The sequence below is a fragment of the Astatotilapia calliptera genome, chromosome 14, assembly GCF_964374335.1.
Source record: "Astatotilapia calliptera chromosome 14, fAstCal68.1, whole genome shotgun sequence".
In the NCBI taxonomy this organism is placed as follows: domain Eukaryota; kingdom Metazoa; phylum Chordata; class Actinopteri; order Cichliformes; family Cichlidae; genus Astatotilapia; species Astatotilapia calliptera.
The window spans coordinates 11148987-11168084 of NC_137435.1; the positions used below are offsets into that span (position 1 = coordinate 11148987).

Below are 19098 nucleotides of genomic sequence, written 5' to 3' on the forward strand. Positions count from 1 at the left end.
GTATGTGTGTGTGTGGTCTGTGTGCCAGTGTATGAGTCATACCAGGCCTTTGGAGGTTCTGCGCTAAAGCCAATCAAGATTCACCGGCCTCTGCTGATGATCTTCATCATCTAGCCTACTACTTGACAGAGAGGCTGAACTTCGTCAATGCTGGCTCATTGGGTGACATAATGAGTACAGCCCCAGCTCCAGGGTGAGTCTGTCTTTATCCCTTGCCTAAGAAAAAAATTTAACTAATCGTCGTGTCTTGTTTTGTGAGGAACCTGGGAAGGAGAGGGCTGGCAGGAGCAGTGCACAGCTGTAAATATTGTGTTTTGGATTTCACCTCACACACCACAGATCAAGAACACTGAACAGAGTCGGGAGTTGCCATGGAAGGGATCACATTTTTGAAACTTCACTGTTCTTTGCTCACTGTACTACTACTACTACCACTACTACTACTACTACTACTACTAATAATAATAATAATAATAATAAAAAGCCCCTTCTTTTTTAAATTATATTTTTATTGAAAAAGAACATGTTACAATAAAGGGCATTGATATTATTTAGTCAAAAAAAAAGAATTTTTTCTTAGTCCTTTTGTTTTTCATTCAAATAACAAAAAGTGAACTCGGTGGCTTGACAGTGTATACAAAGTGCAGCATGTTTAACTTATTTACATAAAGTACAATTAATACATATTGTGAAGTAGAGGGTTGACCTGACATTGTACAGTGCATGGGAGATACACCAATTCAGGGCTGGTATTATCTAAATTCAGGGTGGAGGGGGGACAAGCAAGTCCATTTATTCCATATTTTGTAGAATTGGTCTTTTCAAATTTTTATGGAGAATGTCGATTTTTCCATTTTAAATATCTCAAAAATCACATGAAACCAATCCTCAAGTGTTGGCGGAGTTGGATTTTGCCACTTTCTGGTTATTAATTTTTAGCTGGCCGCTAATAGTGCTTGTAAGAGCTATGTGTTCCCTCCCCGGACCGAACCAGCAACCAGTTCCAAGTACAAATTTACAAAATTAATATCAAATTTTATATTTAAGACCTCACACAGAGTTTTATGAATCGCCAGCCAGTAATTTTTTAAGTTAGGGCAATCCCAAAAGATATGGTAATGATGTGCCACTTGTGATACACATCTTCTCCAGCATTCCACTGTCCCATTTTTATATCTAGTTTGATGAGGGGTTTTGAAAAATCTAATAATGTTCTTCCAGCAGTGGTCTCTCCAAGATATTGAACTTGCTGAGTACCAATGAAAATTACAAATCCTCTCTCAGCTTTTGTTTGTTATACCCTTCCCATTTAATATGCTTCCTTGCCTGAAGAAGCACATAATACAGTTTGGAGATTGCCTTTCTCAGAGAACCAACATCTGCTAATTTACCTGGAGAAGCTCTGATTTGTTACTATTGAGTTTAGTACTATTGAACCATGATGTTCAGCTAAACAGAGGGTGAGAGAGGACAGAGGGAAAGCAAAAATAGGTTTAGTAGACAGATAAAGCTGGGTGTCATCAGCATAACAGTGAAACTGAATATTGTATTTACAAAAGATGTGTCCAAGCATAAATAAATTTGCTGTTGCTAACCAGGAAGCCCTGTGTTTTGGGTCTTTTTCTTGCCCTCCAACCTGACAGAATGTTCCAGCCAGGTATTTACTCCCATTGTGGGGGCCACTTCCACAGAACGGCGCCTGATGGGAACCGAGCTGGCTGACGTAAAAAAAGATCCTGGCCAAAAGATCATGCCCGTTTCCTCTTTTTATATTGTAAAAAGAGGAAACCCTTTTGCATCTGACTTTTAAATCAGAAACTATTTGTAAGTAGGGATGGGTATTGTTTAGGTTTTATCCGATACCAGTACCAAACTGGTACTTTTGAAACTCTGCCAGTGCTTAAACGGTGCTCGAACCGGTGCTTAAAGAATGAAGAACACACACTTTGTCCAAAAACCTCTCATGTTTAGCTGTTTTTTTGTAAAAAGATAACAACGTTAGCCTTTTCTGCAGCTATAGGGCATATATGCAGTGTTGGGGAGTAACGGAATACATGTACCGCTGTTACGTATTTAAAATACAAAATATGAGTAACTGTATTCCGTTACAGTTACCATTTAAAAATGTGGTATTTAGAATACAGTTACTTTGTTGAAATAAATGGATTACACGGCGGTACTTTCCTGTTTCATATTGTGGCGGGTCAGGACTGTTTGGGTTTTGTTTGACAGCTATGTTCTGTTGTTCCAGGCGGCAGCGTTACGGTTGCCATGATTACAGGGTGACGCTCTCTCTCTGTGTGTTTCCTGGGTGAGAGAGCGTCTTTTTGTTGTTGTTGTTGTTGTGCTAAGCTGAATGCTAACAGAATGCTACTGCTCTAAAGAATGTAGCATCATGGGCATTGTAGTCCGTGCTGCAGGGAGAATGGACTGCCATACACGTTATGTGTCTGTGAGCACGAGGAGGGAGAAAAAGGGGAGTGGAAAAGTACAAGCTGTCATCGAGCAGAAACGGGAGCTGGAAGCATGTAAATATAATAATAACCACTGCAGCCAAGAAGAGTGCCTGACGAGCCCAGTTGTAAGTAAGCTATTAAGACTCGACTGTACGCTGTGTTCGTGTTTTCCTCCAAAACAATAAGTTCCGTTGGAACAGCCTTTCAACGCCTCTCCACACAACAAAGTAAAGCTATTTTTCGGCTACAGCCCTACACAGAACCCGACGTATTAGCCAGAGGTCCCTTTACTACGGTTCGGACCTTCAGTAACAGTAATAAATCACAGCAATAGTATATTCACGTAGTTGTAAAAAAGATGATAATATATTAAGTAATCCAAAGTATTCAGAATACGTTACTGTCATTGAGTAACATAACGGAATACGTTACAGAATACATTTTGGGACATGTATTCTGTAATGGAATATATTTTAAAAGTAACCTTCCCAACACTGTATATATGGTATCACTCTGGGCTGGAAGCAGTGCTTAAACAATGGGAAAACACAAACTTTGTCCAAAAACCTCTCATGTTTAGCTGTTTCCCACTTTTTCTTTGGTCATTTTAGCTTTTTTGGCCAGGGTGAAGGGAGTACCTGCCATCAAACAAGAAGAGAGCTGCATGTAACTACGACAGTGTTTGCTTGTTCACCTTACATGCATTAATGTAATAACGTGGTTAGCCTACTCAACGTAAATTACACACGAACAACATTAAGCTACTCGCCCAGAGAAGAACAGCTGCTGCTGCCATCATCACCAGTCATCACTTCTGCTACACTGGCAGGGCAACAGGCCAGGACTCTCCTCTTCGGGTTCTTGGGGGATGTTGCTAACTCCGGGTCCGATAACAGGCACCACATCTGCAGTAGATGTGCACGGTGTGAGGTCTCGCAGCAAGTGATCAAATACGGCGCATTTCTCGGCTTTTAAAAAAACCCCGCTATGCATCGGCAGGTGTTTTTCATCAGATTCGAGGTGTTACCTCCTTTGCACAGTATCACCTTAAAGCACTTGTTGCAGGCTGCTAAGTTTGCATCTTTTGCTGTGAAGTACAGCCAAACTTTTGACTGCTTCGCCTTGGGCATTTTTAATCTGTAGCTCTGCTCTAAAAGAACGTATGTACCTGGGCCCGCCTACTACGCTTGCAAAGGTAAAATGATTGGCTGGAATCCAAAGTGTATGACATCTCAGGGGAAAAAAAAGCACCGAAATAAAGCACCGAAATGTGCGCTGCTTTTTTCGTTCTGGTTACTACCGGTTGCCATAATGGCACCGGATACCGGTACCCACCCCTTTTTGTAAGGGACAATTTACAAATATCTACAAACGATTGCGATCTTGTAATTTTTTGGTTTATATCCTTTAGTGTAGTGTATCTATGCCATTTAAGCAAAATATGCACAATGATAAAACTAAGTTTTTTGTAATTATATAGTCATATTCCAGTTGAATAAATAATGCACATCTAAAATAATAATTTCATTTATTATTTTACCATATAACTATTTATCACTTCTGTTTTCAGTTACAGAATTAACTCTCAATGTTTTTATCTTCAGTTAAGAAATCAATGCAGTAACATTCACAATGAGCAGAACCAGAACAGAAGACCCGGTGGCGCCAGTGTCTGGCAGCCTCACCTCAGTCAGTGCGCCCCAGGGTGGCTGTGACTACAATGTAGCTTGCCATCACCAGTGTGTGAATGTGTGTGTGAATGGGTGGATGACTGGATGTGTAAAGCTCTTTGGGGTCCTTAGGGACTAGTAAAGCACTATACAAATACAGGCCATTTACCATTTATTTTGGATGAAAGTACAAGTCTTGCAAGTGTCCAAAACAGAAACTTGAAATACTGGGTCAATGACCCCGATCTACCTACCCGTCTTTATGCCAAAGGTGTCTTAAATGACTTTTTTTTTAACCCATGTTAGTCACAAATGCATGTGTTGGAGTAGTTTACTTGAGTACAGACAGTCACATACCGTACAAACAGTGTGTGCAGTGGGACCATGAAGTCTCTGCTGGGTGGATTACTGATGATCTGAGGTAGCCACTTATATTTAAACCTACCAACTGGCCAATCTGTATGTGGTCAGTTTTAGGATATAAATAACTGATGTTTTTCATGTCATGTGTTACTAACTTCTGTCTATACATTTTAAAATAATAAAAGGGAAAAAAATGAAATACAAGAAATTTTCTTGAAATTTAAACTTCCTTCTTTATAGTAAATACATTAAAAGAGAAAATGCTGAGGAAAAAACAAAAGGACAGTTTTCATTTAACTGAATACCTCACAAACAGAAATAGTACATGTCAAAGTCACATCAGTTTAGGAGTTTTTAAGACATAAACCTAAAATAGAGGGGTGTTGTCTTATTGATTGACAGAATTGATTACCTTGTCGCCAAACACCAACTTTACAGTTCTTTTACAGTTCTGTTATGTTGACTTTACTGCAAAGTCTCCTGAGTATACCATCAATTAAAAATTTAAAAGCATCTATATTGAGGAGAATGGGTGTTAAGGGAAGATGACAACACAGTAGAAGGAAGTGTCATGTGTAATTGTTATTCTTAGTTGCTGTAAGCTTCAATTTCATGATGCACAGTCATTTCTCAGAAAATTGCAGGGAACGCAGCAGAAGACATTTGGCTCTGGAACAGAATGGGCGGTTTCTTCACTGGATTTGATTTTTGATTTTTATTAAAAAGAAAATCTTATATTTATTGACAAAACTTTAATGAACTCTTAGAAGTACATATTTTTGTTCTCTATGGCAGGTAACAACTCAGTGAATGATGTTTTTTTGCAGCGACCAGTCTATGACCGGGTCATTATTGTACAGATCCTGGTAATAATTTTTCTTTGCATCAACATGTTGCTCATTGTGATCTTTATTAAAAAGGAATCCTTTCACACATCTGCACGTTACACCTTATTTTTTGTAACACTGCTGTCAGACAGTGTTTTGTTATTGGTGTCAGATGTTTTACTTGTATTGAGCCAATTTGAATTTACAATACAAGTGTGGTTGTGTATAACTATCTCTGTTGTTGTACTTCTTTACTTCATTGTCACACCAGTTACTCTGACAGCAATGACTCTGGAGCGCTATGTGGCCATTTGTATGCCCCTGCGTCATGGACAGCTCTGCTCCACACGCAGCACTATGTACTGTATCCTGATCATTCATGTTCTCAGCTCTGGCCCTTGTATAATTATTCTGTCCATGTTCTTTGCTTCCGCCTCACTTAAGTTCTACAAGCAATCCATGATATGTAGTGGAGAGACATTTACTATTTACAGATGGCAGGATCATGTTCGATCAGCTGTGTATCAATGTTATTTCTTGATTATGGGCACCACTATTGCATACTCATATGTTCAAATAATGAAAGTGGCCAAAGCTGCATCAGGAGATAAAAAGAAGTTGACACATAAGGGGCTTAAAACAGTGATCCTTCATGCTTTCCAGTTGCTGCTCTGTCTCATTCAGCTGTGGTGCCCATTCATAGAAATTGCACTACTTCAGATAGATTTTAGTTTATTTCGAAATGTCCGATATTTTAACTACATCGTGTTTAATATTGCTCCAAGGTGCCTGAGTCCTCTGATCTATGGCCTCAGGGATGAAAACATTTTTCTTGTACTGAAAAGTCTTATGCCTACTTCATCCTGTTCAAAATAAACATAATTTGAGTTACATCAGAAATATAAATACTAAATTCTAAATCTATACAGGGAAACTGCTTCAATATGCAAGAAAATTTTCATGTAAATAATGATGAATTTCAATTTATTAGTAATTGTGCAACTTGCTTTCCATGCTCTATGATGCTATATTGTTATGCATTAACCCCCCCTCCCCCCCCAGAAAATTAAATGAAAATAATTGTCAAGTGTTTATTATTTTTTTTATTATAATTTATTCACTTATTTTAGGGTATGTGCTCAATTTGACCAAAATTGTTTTTTTCTCTGATATGACATGGTTAACTTCCTCAGAATTCAATCAACATAGATGCACAATATATAGCAACAAATACAACTTTAATTGTATTACTATCATGAACGGATGATGGAATAATTAATATTTTTAAAAACATATTTGGTACTGATTGTAATTCACTGATAAGAATCACTGCAACAAAAATATGAATTCTAAATGTATTTTATAACTGTTCTGATATTTAACAATAAAATAAATTGTTACTATTATTAGTGATAACTATACTACTAATAATACTAATAATAATTTCTTTAAAAAACTGTATTTTTAGGAACAGTATTTACCACAGTAAAAAAAAAATCACAATTGCTTTCGACTATTTCTGCATTTAATAGAATGCGATAAGAAAGCTGTTATAGGAACCACTGTTGAAAAAATATAATTGAACCAGTATACAGTGGGGCAAAAAAGTATTTAGTCAGCCACCGATTGTGCAAGTTCCCCCACTTAAAATGATGACAGAGGTCAGTAATTTGCACCAGAGGTACACTTCAACTGTGAGAGACAGAATGTGAAAAAAAATCCATGAATTCACATGGTAGGATTTGTAAAGAATTTATTCGTAAATTAGGGTGGAAAATAAGTATTTGGTCACCTCAAACAAGGAAAATCTCTGGCTCTCACAGACCTGTAATGTCTTCTGTAAGAAGCTTTTCTGTCCCCCACTCGTTACCTGTATGAATGGCACCTGTTTGAACTCATCATCTGTATAAAAGACACCTGTCCACAGCCTCAAACAGTCAGACTCCAAACTCCGCCATGGCCAAGACCAAAGAGCTTTCGAAGGACACCAGGAAAAGTATTGTAGACCTGCACCAGACTGGGAAGAGTGAATCTACAATAGGCAAGCAGCTTGGTGTGAAAAAAATCAACTGTGGGAGCTATCATCAGAAAATTGAAGACATACAAGACCACTGATAATCTCCCTCGATCTGGGGCTCCACGCAAGATCTCATCCCGTGGGGTCAAAATGATCATGAGAACGGTGAGCAAAGATCCCAGAACCACACGGGGGGACCTGGTGAATGACCTGCAGAGAGCTGGGACCAAAGTAACAAAGGTCACCATCAGTAACACACTACAACGGCAGGGAATCAAATCCCGCAGTGCCAGACGTGTTCCGCTGCTGAAGCCAGTGCATGTCCAGGCCCGTCTGAAGTTTGCCAGAGAGCACATGGATGATACAGCAGAGGATTGGGAGAATGTCATGTGGTCAGATGAAACCAAAGTAGAACTTTTTGGTATAAACTCAACTCGTCGTGTTTGGAGGAAGAAGAATACTGAGTTGCATCCCAAGAACACTATACCTACTGTGAAGCATGGGGGTGGAAACATCATGCTATGGGGCTGTTTTTCTGCCAAGGGGACAGGACGACTGATCCGTGTTAAGGACAGAATGAATGGGGCCATGTATCGTGAGATTTTGAGCCAAAACCTCCTTCCATCAGTGAGAACTTTGAAGATGAAACGAGGCTGGGTCTTCCAACATGACAATGATCCAAAACACACCGCCCGGGCAACAAAGGAGTGGCTCCGTAAGAAGCATTTGAAAGTCCTGGAGTGGCCTAGCCAGTCTCCAGACCTCAACCCCATAGAAAATCTGTGGCGGGAGTTGAAAGTCCGTGTTGCTCGACGACAGCCCCAAAACATCACTGCTCTCGAGAAGATCTGCATGGAGGAATGGGCCAAAATACCAGCTACTGTGTGTGCAAACCTGGTAAAGACCTATAGTAAACGTTTGACCTCTGTTATTGCCAACAAAGGTTATGTTACAAAGTATTGAGTTGTATTTTTGTTATTGACCAAATACTTATTTTCCACCCTGATTTACGAATAAATTCTTTACAAATCCTACCATGTGGATTCATGGATTTTTTTTTCACATTCTGTCTCTCACAGTTGAAGTGTACCTCTGGTGCAAATTACTGACCTCTGTCATCATTTTAGGTGGGGGAACTTGCACAATCGGTGGCTGACTAAATACATTTTTGCCCCACTGTAAATATAACTATGAGATCAACAGTGCTTGCATTTCGTTCTACTCTTTTCCCATTTCTTTCTTCTTCTTCTTTTTGTCTTAAATAACTGTCCATTGAAGTCCATTGTTTTCTACTGCTTCCACCACACAAAAACAATTTCCTGCTGCCTTGAGCAAAGCACAGCACAAAGGTGCTGCTCAGTGAGGATTTGCATGTTCTGCAAAGTTCAACACAGTTGGCACAGTGTACATATATTCCAAATGCAGAAATGCAGAATGACAGGAAGCAGCCACCTATAGTACACGTGAAGAGTGGCTGCCAAAAAAGATTTCATTTTTTGCACCTAACGCTTTTCTCCATAGTCTAGAAAGGCAGCATAATTTCCATCTTCTGGACAAAGTTTAATGCCAATGAAATTTTCTGTGCTTCTTTTACATTCAACTGGTTCACGTGAATGTTTTTTATAGTAACTGAGATGGATGCCTGTTGTGCTCTTAAAAACACACAGTTTCTTTCTTGTTTCTACCAACCTTTAGAGGTTAGAGGTCATTGTACCAGCTAAAGCAGACCCCCCGCCCCCAGATCTTATATCCCCTGAAAACAGATATAAGATCCCTTGAAAAATTATATAAATGAAACTTGTATGTTTTGGATACTTACTAAAACAATATATGAAAGTAATGAGAAAGTGGCCACTTTCATGAGTAAATCATGTAAGCCTTATAGGATTTACTCATGAAAGTGGCCACTCAATTATTATTATGTGTTTTTGCTGCACTGTTCTGCTGTCTGTGTCCACGTTTGTATGTATAGGCAGGTGTGTGCGTCTGTGTAACGTATGTGTAACGTCTGAGGTATGCAGAGGACCCAAATGCTGAACTCTTCAAAAGACAGTGTGTTTATGAACAGTGAAAATGAATGAAAATGAAACAACAATAAATAAACAATGTGCTGGATGCAATGCACTGGGGCTCCCAAGGTGATGCCTCCTGAATCACTCACAGTGCAAGTGTGCGTGGCATGTATCATGGTAACAATAAACTCCAATGCCCAGCTTTGGCTCCTCTCCCGTGAAACACTCCGCTCCCGACTCTTAGTGAAAACAAATCAAAAACATCGTTACAAAAAAGATGTTTACAAAAAGCCAGCCATGGCCATACTAACGAGTATAAAAAGGGATGCCCCTGAAGACTCTAATCAGCTACACGTGGCAGTGGCTGATGGGCATCAGATGGGGCAATCTCCAGCGCGGGAGCACTTCCAGGGTGAACAGCACTCGGTGCCCAAACGTCCTGGTCCTAAACGTCCCACATCAAAACAGAGACACAGGGAAGGGAGGGGAGGAGAAGAAAACACAAAAAACTATACAGGAACACAAAAGGCAGGTCTACCGGCAGGGACAATATGCCTCATTTACGTATTTGATTGGATAGTACAATGCCATTTACACATTGCCACATTGAAGGCACCCTTGTCCTCCAAAAGAGAAAAGGCACATTTGACTGAGGATAGCAAATTCAAGTGCTGTTGTAATAGAAAAGTTAAATTCAGTTGTTTATTTATGGCAACATCCAATATTAAGGCTGTTTATCAAAACAAATGAAAGAATAAAGTGCTTGGACCTGACCATTGAAAATTGAATATTCAGCAGCAGTCCATGAATTGTTGGAGAGCATATATACTAACTTTCTCCAGCACACCATATGGGAAGCGCAGTTGACTAATTAGACATGGGTGAGGAATGCCTTCTGGTATCAGTACATTTTGGACCACCTCGAGTGTGCACCACTTAAAGCACTTAACAGAAAAGTGCAAAACACAAAATAAACTAGCTGTAGCCATATGGACAGTAGCATGAAGTTACACCTTTCTAGTAGGCTTAGCATAGTAGAACAGCTGGATGAACACTATCAAGTTGTAAGATGTAAAATGCACAACAAAGGTGACAAAACATCAGCACATTCTGTCTAGAATCAGGAGGTAATAATGAAGAGAATCGGCTGCCCACCGGATGGCCAGGCACTCTTTCTTGCAGGCAACTGCAAGTGACAAATAAATAAAAGTTTCTTCATCATCTTCATCTTTCTCCACTGGCCTCCTGCTCTTATTATTTTCATGCGGAATTGGTCGGTCGACCCCCCCTTACCTGCTGGGACAAAACAGCCCTCTGTGCGAGGTGTCGGTCGGCGCATGTAGAGGAGGGGTTCCCCACAACACCGCCTGGCACTGCTCTGTCTATCGGATCAGATATGGGGCACTGTTACGGGTGAGATCAGTCAAGGAGCTGGTCAGGTCTGCAAAGCCTGGCATGAACCAGGGTAGTAACCAGCCAGTCTCAAGAACCGACTCATGTGTTTTTTGGACTTGGGGTGCAATCAGAATGTGACGGCTGCAGTTTTATCCATCTGTGGATGCACCTCCCAGGTTCCCAAGTGGTACCCCAAATACTAAAAACAGCCATAATGCTCAGGTCTTATTTTCTACAGTTGACAGGCTAACAACAAACAAAAACAAAACTGAAGTAATAGTCTTTGGCGCCAAAGAAAAACGATTACAGGTCACCAGAGAACTTCAATCTATACATCTAAAAACCACAAACCAGGCGAGAAATTTGGGTGTAGTGATGGATGCAGACCTAAACTTAGAAAAACACATTAAGACAATAACAAAATCAGCTTACTATCACCTCAAGAATATTTCAAGGATAAAAGATCTGATGTCTCAACAGGACCTGGAAAAACTAGTCCATGCATTCATTTTTAGCAGGCTTGATTACTGTAACAGCATCTTTACAGGTCTACCTAAAAAATCAGTCACACAACTACAGCTCATTCAGAACTCTGCTGCTCGGGTCCTCACTAAGACCAAAAAAGTGGACCACATCAGTCCAGCTCTGAGGTCTTTACACTGGCTGCCTGTCCGTCAGAGGATAGACTTTAAAGTTCTGATGCTGGCCTATAAAGCTCTGAATGGTTTAGGACCAAAATACATCAGTGACCTCCTGACCCAGTATGAACCTTCCAGATCCCTCAGGTCATCTGGATCCGGTCTTTTATCAGTTCCCAGAGTCAGAACCAGACACGGAGAAGCTGCATTCAGCTTTTATGCTCCTTATATCTGGAACAAACTCCCAGAAAGCCTCAGATCAGCTGAAACACTCAGTTTATTTAAATCCAGGTTGAAGACTCACCTATTCTCAGCTGCATTTGAATAAAGCACCAAATCCACACTTTTAAGCTTAAATTTCAAAACTTACACTAACTACTGATCTTATCTATTTCTGATTTTATCTGTTTTGATTTTATATACTGTTTTGTTTGTTTGTTAAGCTTAAATTTCAAAACTTACATTAACTACTGATTTTATCTACTGTTCTGATTTTATCTGTTTTGATTTTATATACTGTTTTGTTTGTTTGTTTGTTTGTTAAGTGGGTTTAGAGCTCTGGGTAGCTCCCCAGCTGGGTCTAGACTGGGTCTAGAGAGTATTTTAAATTCAGGGAATTTAAAATAGAAAGTAGCTCGTCCACAGAAGGACTGGTAGCTCCCCTTACGATAAGGGTTCAGATCGCGCGAACAGGTGTGGGATTAGAGCTCTGGGTAGCTCCCCAGCTGGGTCTAGACTGGGTCTAGAGAGTATTTTAAATTCAGGGAATTTAAAATAGAAAGTAGCTCGTCCACAGAAGGACTGGTAGATCCCCTTACGATAAGGGTTCAGATCGCGCGAACAGGTGTGAAATGTGTGTGTTTAGTTAGTTTGTTTGTTAGCTTGTTTTAATCAATTTTAAATCATGCTTTTTATTTGTTTTTGTTTCTAATGTCTCTGTAAAGCACTTTGAATCCCCTTGTTGTTGAATTGTGCTATACAAATAAATTTGCCTTTGCCTTTGCCTTACTGACGAAAAACACATTCCATGCAATGACTTTCCTGATCCACGACTGCTGTGTGCAGTGCTATCTGTGTCTTCCACATTTGTGCTTGAGCTGCCTGAAGATAATCTCAAAAGTGAACAACAAGAAGATCCTGTACTGTCAGAAGTCATTGGCTGGAAAGCTAAGGGTCGAAAACCACCCTACTGGTGTATGAAAAATGCCCACCTCAGAAAAAAGTGCTATGGCATGAGTACTCTAGACTTACATTTCACAATTGCTTACTCTGTCGTAGAGCTTTCAACCCATCCCAAAATTCAGTGTTGCATCAGTTGGTTGTTCCTGAATCTTTAAAAGACACTGTCCTACAGCTGCTGCACGGCAACCCAGTGTCCGGTCACGTATCAGCAGAGATGGTCCTGAAACGTGCTCAGCAGCTATATTACTGGCCATTCATGTCACAGGACATCAGAATATGGTGCACACAATGCACTCCATGTGATGCCAGATGGAATCCCACACCTCATCACAGAGCTCCAATGAAAACAATTGTTGCAGCGGAACCATTTCAAAAGGTGGCAGCTGACATACTTGAACTCACCATTACGAGTCATGGCAACAGGTATGCGCTGGGAATTCAAGACTGTTTCTCGAAATATGTCAACCTCTATGCTATCCCAGACCAACGTGCCGCAACAGTTGCAAAATGCCTGTTTGACAACTTCATCTGTCAGCACGGCGTCCCTGAAATGCTGCACACAGACCAAGGACGTCAATTTGAATCTGACGTGGTGAAACACCTGTTTCAGCTGCTAGGCATCCAGAAGACACGGACCAGCCCATATCACCCTCAATGTGATGGGATGGTCGAGAGGTTCAACTGAACACTTATTGACCAGTTAGCTAAGTTACTCCTTCAGCAGCCTGGCGAATGGGATGACTGCCTCAATCAAGTTGCTTTGGCAACACCAGTCCTCACTCTACCACGGGGTTCATGCCATTCTTTCTCACACATGGACATGAGGCACAGATGCCTGCTAATATGCTGTTGCCTACCACCATGCCAGCATCATCTACTTCTGCTTCTCCTGCTGACTACGTCCAGTTGACTCAGAGACTTCAGTCTGCCTTCAACACTGCTGCATGGAACAGAGATTGGGCCCGCAACCAGCAGAAACAACTGTACGATAGGGGCATCAAACACACTCCTTATGTTTCCGGGTGACTTGGTGTGGTTAAATGACCCCACTACAGCAAAGCAAAAACTTGCTCCACATTGGAAGGACCCCTTTGAGATATTGGAGTGCCTTGGAACAGATGGAGAAAACTCTGGTGTCATGTACAAGATTTGTTACCTCCTGGACCAATCAGACAAGACTCAAATTGTTCACTACAATCATCTCAGGCCTTACAATGCACCTGGTGGAACCAACTCGCCTGCTGGTGACATACCTGTACAGCCCCAGATTCCACAATTGACTGCATTATCAGGTGCTTTGCCCTTCACAGCTTAGAAATCTGGAGCTAAAGGGAGCTGGAATGTTCAGGGCCGCCCTGCAACCTCATCAGACCCTCAGGTTTGCCAGCCACCACCTCTAAACCAGTCACAACCCCATTCCCACTCTCCTTTGTCCCCTTCTCCTCTGTCTGAGACTGTAACGACTTCCCCCTCTGGCCATGTGGTGATACACCAATCAGACATTGTCCCCTCAACTCCTCATCGAGTATCTGGTGTTTCACGGCGATGTGGGAGCAGGTTTACTTTATGTAAACAGGATTAGATCGCGGCCACGCAGGTATGTCCGCTTCATTTATACGAAAGCAACAGCGATATTCCACCACTGTTTCACCATAAATAAATAACATCAATGTAACTAAAGATAATGCAGCACTTGATCCATTTATTGATTTCACACAGATACATACAGGTCATTTCCTAAAAAAGGGAAATGTACTATTAACATTCTATTACATGTATGTGATTATTACAGATGTAATTCATATTTCAGAGTAGTAATTGCAAATTACTTTGTGCAATCAAGATGGGAGACCACGGCTATAAAAGCGAAGGTGGATTTGGGAAGCCTGTCGCAGCCATGTCCTGTCCGTTTACGCGAGCAACCCATTGCGAAAGGTGCAAGATTGATAAGGAGAGTCCTCAGAATTCAGCGTATATTGCGGGATAGACAGGATCCCTCAGCTCAGCGCAACAGTGTGCTCATTGAGAGATATCGATATTCCCGTGAGGGTATTATTCACTTAACCAACTTGTTGACGAGGGGGTGCAGGACCACCACCTGTCTTTTTTTGCTCTGCCCTTTTCTTGGTTGCTGTTATGAACCAACAAACAGAGTATTCCAGGGTCTCATTCCAAGAGACTAAAAGCAATATAAGTGATAAATATTACCATTCTGTAGAATATTCTTATTTCACTTTTACTTGTTCCCATGTTCTAGTGGGTCCTGTTGTGGCTCTAATGTGAAAGGGGATATAATATAACATATTATAATGTAATATAATATTGGATAATATAGTGTGATATGATAAATCTACCCTACCACCTACTGGTGTTGGCCAGAGGGGCCGATGGCGCAATATGGCAGCCTGGCTTCTGTCAGTCTGCCCCAGGGCAGCTGTGGCTACAACCGTAGCTGCTTCCACCAGTGTGTGAATGTGAGAGTGACTGAATAGTGGCATTGTAAAGCGCTTTGGGTGCCTTGAAAAGCGCTATATCAATCCACTCCATTATTATTGTCATTATTAAATTACTTATGAGTTTAATTTGTCAGCAACTTTCTGCCAGCCCTCTCTCCTTGCTTTTGCAGCCTTTGCAGTGTTCCCTTGCGTTTTAATTAAACTCTGAAACTCCTGAAATCCCTCACTCAAGAGTTCTTGCTCTGCTGCCGAAAAATACCGAGCGCGCTCCTTCGACATTTTCGCCGACCAATCAGAGGGTTGCCGATCAATGTTTCTACTATCGATGCGTAGCCCCTTTTACGACACCCAGTGATCGCACATTACTTCATCCAATCGTCAACAGCAGGTGTGTTCGGAGAACCGGATTAGCGAGCTCACGGTTAGCGCGATGATTTGGTCTTGGATGTGTCATTTGATCTTGGATGTAGTAAGCGACGTACGAAGAACGGGCCCCTGATCTGATCTGATCTGGAACTTACAGTGCCCAGGGAAGAGCATATCAATGAGACCAATCAGAGTGGACAGTATATCCTTGGTTTCTTAACATAAACCTCACTGTTACAGCTAGTGGCAGTGCGAAAGTGCCCCCCTTAGACTCACTTTTAATATAAATCCCATTGTTTTCCCCTGAGTTATTGGTTCTGTTATTAGTTAGCTACCATAAACTAATGCTGTAGAATGAAGGATGACACTTTAATGATGAATCCTCAGGTTTATTGGTAATAACCATTCAGTTTCACCATAAGAGCTGGGAAAGTGTACATAAAAACAGCGTGTAAGTTAAAAGTCCATACTCTTACAACTGTAAACATTTAGAACAAATAACTTAACCAATGACTCTACGTGATATTGAAGTACACCGACTTCACAGATTCTTTATGATGGTAGCGATCAGGTGGAAACTTTTACTTATAAAGTCAGACATCTGTGTTTACACTTCACAATAAAATACAGATTCATCTGGAGCTAACTAGCCTGCTTCAACTACGTCTACTGAGGTCTAGGTCACAACCCGCCCATTGTACCACCCCCTTACACTGTCCTGTCCTGCCTCCGGTCTTCCTCATCTCAGCACTATAAATAAAATCACCCAAGTTTAAATCTAGCTCTCTAATCTTGCCTACAATGAAAATACAATGGCTTCCAAAAGTATTCGGCCCCCTTGAACTTTTCCACATTTTGTCACATTACAGCCACAAACATGAATCAATTTTATTGGAATTCCACGTGAAAGACCAACACAAAGTGGTGTACACGTGAGAAGTGGAACGAAAATCATACATGATTCCAAACATTTTTTACAAATAAATAACTGAAAAGTGAGGTGTGCGTAATTATTCAGCCTCCTGAGTCAATACTTTGTAGAACCACCTTTTGCTGCAATTACAGCTGCTAGTCTTCTAAAGTTCGAGGGGCCCGAATACTTTTGCAAGCCACTGTATTTCAAATATGAGGAAGTTTTCTACAGGCAAAGACATAGATGTGTTATGAGTTTGCAAGCCACTGTATATAAAATCATGAGTACATAATCAACATATCACACAAGCATCCCTTCCCACAATGACAAACTTAACAATTGCCGTTTCTGTCACTCAAAATATTTAAAGATGTACTTATTTACATCATAACCATACCTTTTTGCCTCTATCAAGGGGGCTGCTAATGACAAAATAAACTTCCACGTGCTCCGTTACAACACTCTCCTCCAAACTGCCCGATAACTGCACAGACAACAATTTTACAGGTAGTCGTGCCTTCAAAATAATACCTTCAAATCTCAAACAGGAGTCAGATAGTAGATGTAGATGAGCGCCAAAATAAGCAAATAAAATGCAAGCAAATAAAACTAAAATAATGGGATTTAGTCTCACTTGTTGCACTAATTACAGAATTGATTACCTTCACAGCAAACAACAACTTTTCAGTTCTTTCAGATCTGTTATGTTGACTTTACTGCAAAGTCTCCTGAGTATACCATCAATTACCTATTTAGAGGCATTGATCAGAGGAGATTGGGTACTAGAGCACGATGACAACACAGTAGAACGAAGTTTCATGTGTAATTGTTATTCTTAGTTGCTGTAAGCTTCAATTTCATGATGCACGGTCATTTTTCAGAAAACTGCAGGGAACGCAGCAGAAGACATTTGGCTCTGGATTTGATTCTCCACTGGATTTGATTTTGAGTTTTGACAATCTTACATTTATCAAACAAAACTTTAATGAACTCTTAGAAGTACTTCAAACAGGTTTGTTTGCTATGGCAGGTAACAACTCAGTGAATTATGGTTTTTTTCCACGACCAGTCAGCTACCGGGTCATTATTGTAGAGATCCTGGTAATAATTTTTCTTTGCATCAACATGTTGCTCATTGTGATCTTTGTTAAAAAGGAATCCTTTCACACATCTGCACGTTACATCTTGTTTTTTGTAACACTGCTGTCAGACAGTGTTTTGTTATTGGTGTCAGATATTTTGTTTATATTGACCCATTTTGAAATTACAATGCCAGTGTGGTTGTGTATAACTATCTCTGTTGTTGTACTTCTTTACTTCATTGTCACACCAGTTACCCTGACAGCAATGACTCTGGAGCGCTATGTGGCCATTTGTATGCCCCTGCGTCATGGACAGCTCTGCTCCACACGCAGCACTATGTACTGTATCCTGATCATTCATGGTGTCAGCTCTGGTCCTTGTATAATTATTCTGTCCATGTTTTTTGCCTCCGGCTCACTTAAGTTCTACAAGCAATCCATGATATGTAGTGGAGACACATTTTCTCTTTACAGATGGCAGGATCATGTTCGATCAGCTGTGTATCAATTGTATTTCTTGATTATGGGCATCACCATTGCATACTCATATGTTCAAATAATGAAAGTGGCCAAAGCTGCATCAGGAGAGAAAAAGAAGTTGACACAAAAAGGACTCAAAACAGTGATCCTTCATGCTTTCCAGTTGCTGCTCTGTCTCATTCAACTGTGGTGCCCATTCATAGAAATTGCAGTGCTTCAGATTGATTTCAGTTTAATTCTAAATGTCCGATATTTTAACTACATCATGTTTAACATTGCTCCAAGGTGCCTGAGTCCTCTGATCTATGGCCTCAGGGATGAAAATATTTTTCTTGTACTGAAAAATCTTATGCCTACTTCATCCTGTTCAAAATAAATGTAATTTGAATCACAATAGAAATATAAATGCTGTCATTTATATTTCATGTTAAAATGTATGGATGATTAAATTATTTGTAGTTTTCCAGTTTTCCAGTTTTTTTTCTGTATATGTTCTGTGTGGTTGCATTTTTTTTATTTAAAACAAACTGTGCTTTGTGTATTACGTCACTGTTTAGTGAATAAGTAAAGTCAAATTTTTATGTATATAGCACCTTTCTAGATAAAAGATGACAAGGTGCTTCACACAGGGAAGACAAAGTATAAATCAAAAACAGACAAAAGTTAACAAAATGCAATTTTTAAAAGATGTGTTTTTAGTTGTTGAGTCCACACATCTTAAGCTCAGTGGGAGTTCCACAGTCTGGGAGCCACATTTGCAAAAGCTCTGTCTCCCTTAGTTCTCAGCCTTGTATGCTGAATAACAAGTAGGCCCTGATCACATGACCTCAGGGGCCTGCAAGGGACATAGGGCTGTAGAAGTTCAATGATGTAGGCTGGAGCTCTAAAGGTCAGAACCAGAATCTTAAAATGGACTCTAAATTCCATGGGGAGCAAGTGCAGCTGTATTAGCAATGGTGTCACCTGAGAGTTCTTAGATGTTTTGGTCAGAAGCCTTGCTGCAGCGTTTTGGAAAATCTGCAAGCGCTCCAGGGACTTTTTGCTAAGAGATGTAAACAGCAATTTCAGGTGCAGTGAACAGTGAATTGTATGGGTGCAAATTACACAAAATCTTAAAATCAGAAAATACAATTAAAATAAATGTTGTGTTTATCGTATTTTTAAATAAGGGATTTGTTTATTGTACTTATCTACGATATTTGTCCAAGAGAATTTTTTTCCCCTAATATGAGATGCTTAAC

The 19098-nt window shown here is 40.3% G+C and overlaps 2 pseudogenes across 1 annotated transcript; both read left to right on the forward strand.

Annotated features, from left to right (window-relative positions):
- Positions 1-5277: 5277 nt before the first annotated feature.
- LOC113036726 (odorant receptor 131-2 pseudogene) lies at positions 5278-6203 on the forward strand (annotated as a pseudogene).
- Positions 6204-17318: 11115 nt separating this feature from the next.
- On the forward strand, positions 17319-18440 carry LOC113036577 (odorant receptor 131-2 pseudogene; annotated as a pseudogene). The gene has a single exon (XR_013901442.1). The product of XR_013901442.1 is annotated as an odorant receptor 131-2 pseudogene (transcript).
- Positions 18441-19098: the final 658 nt, after the last annotated feature.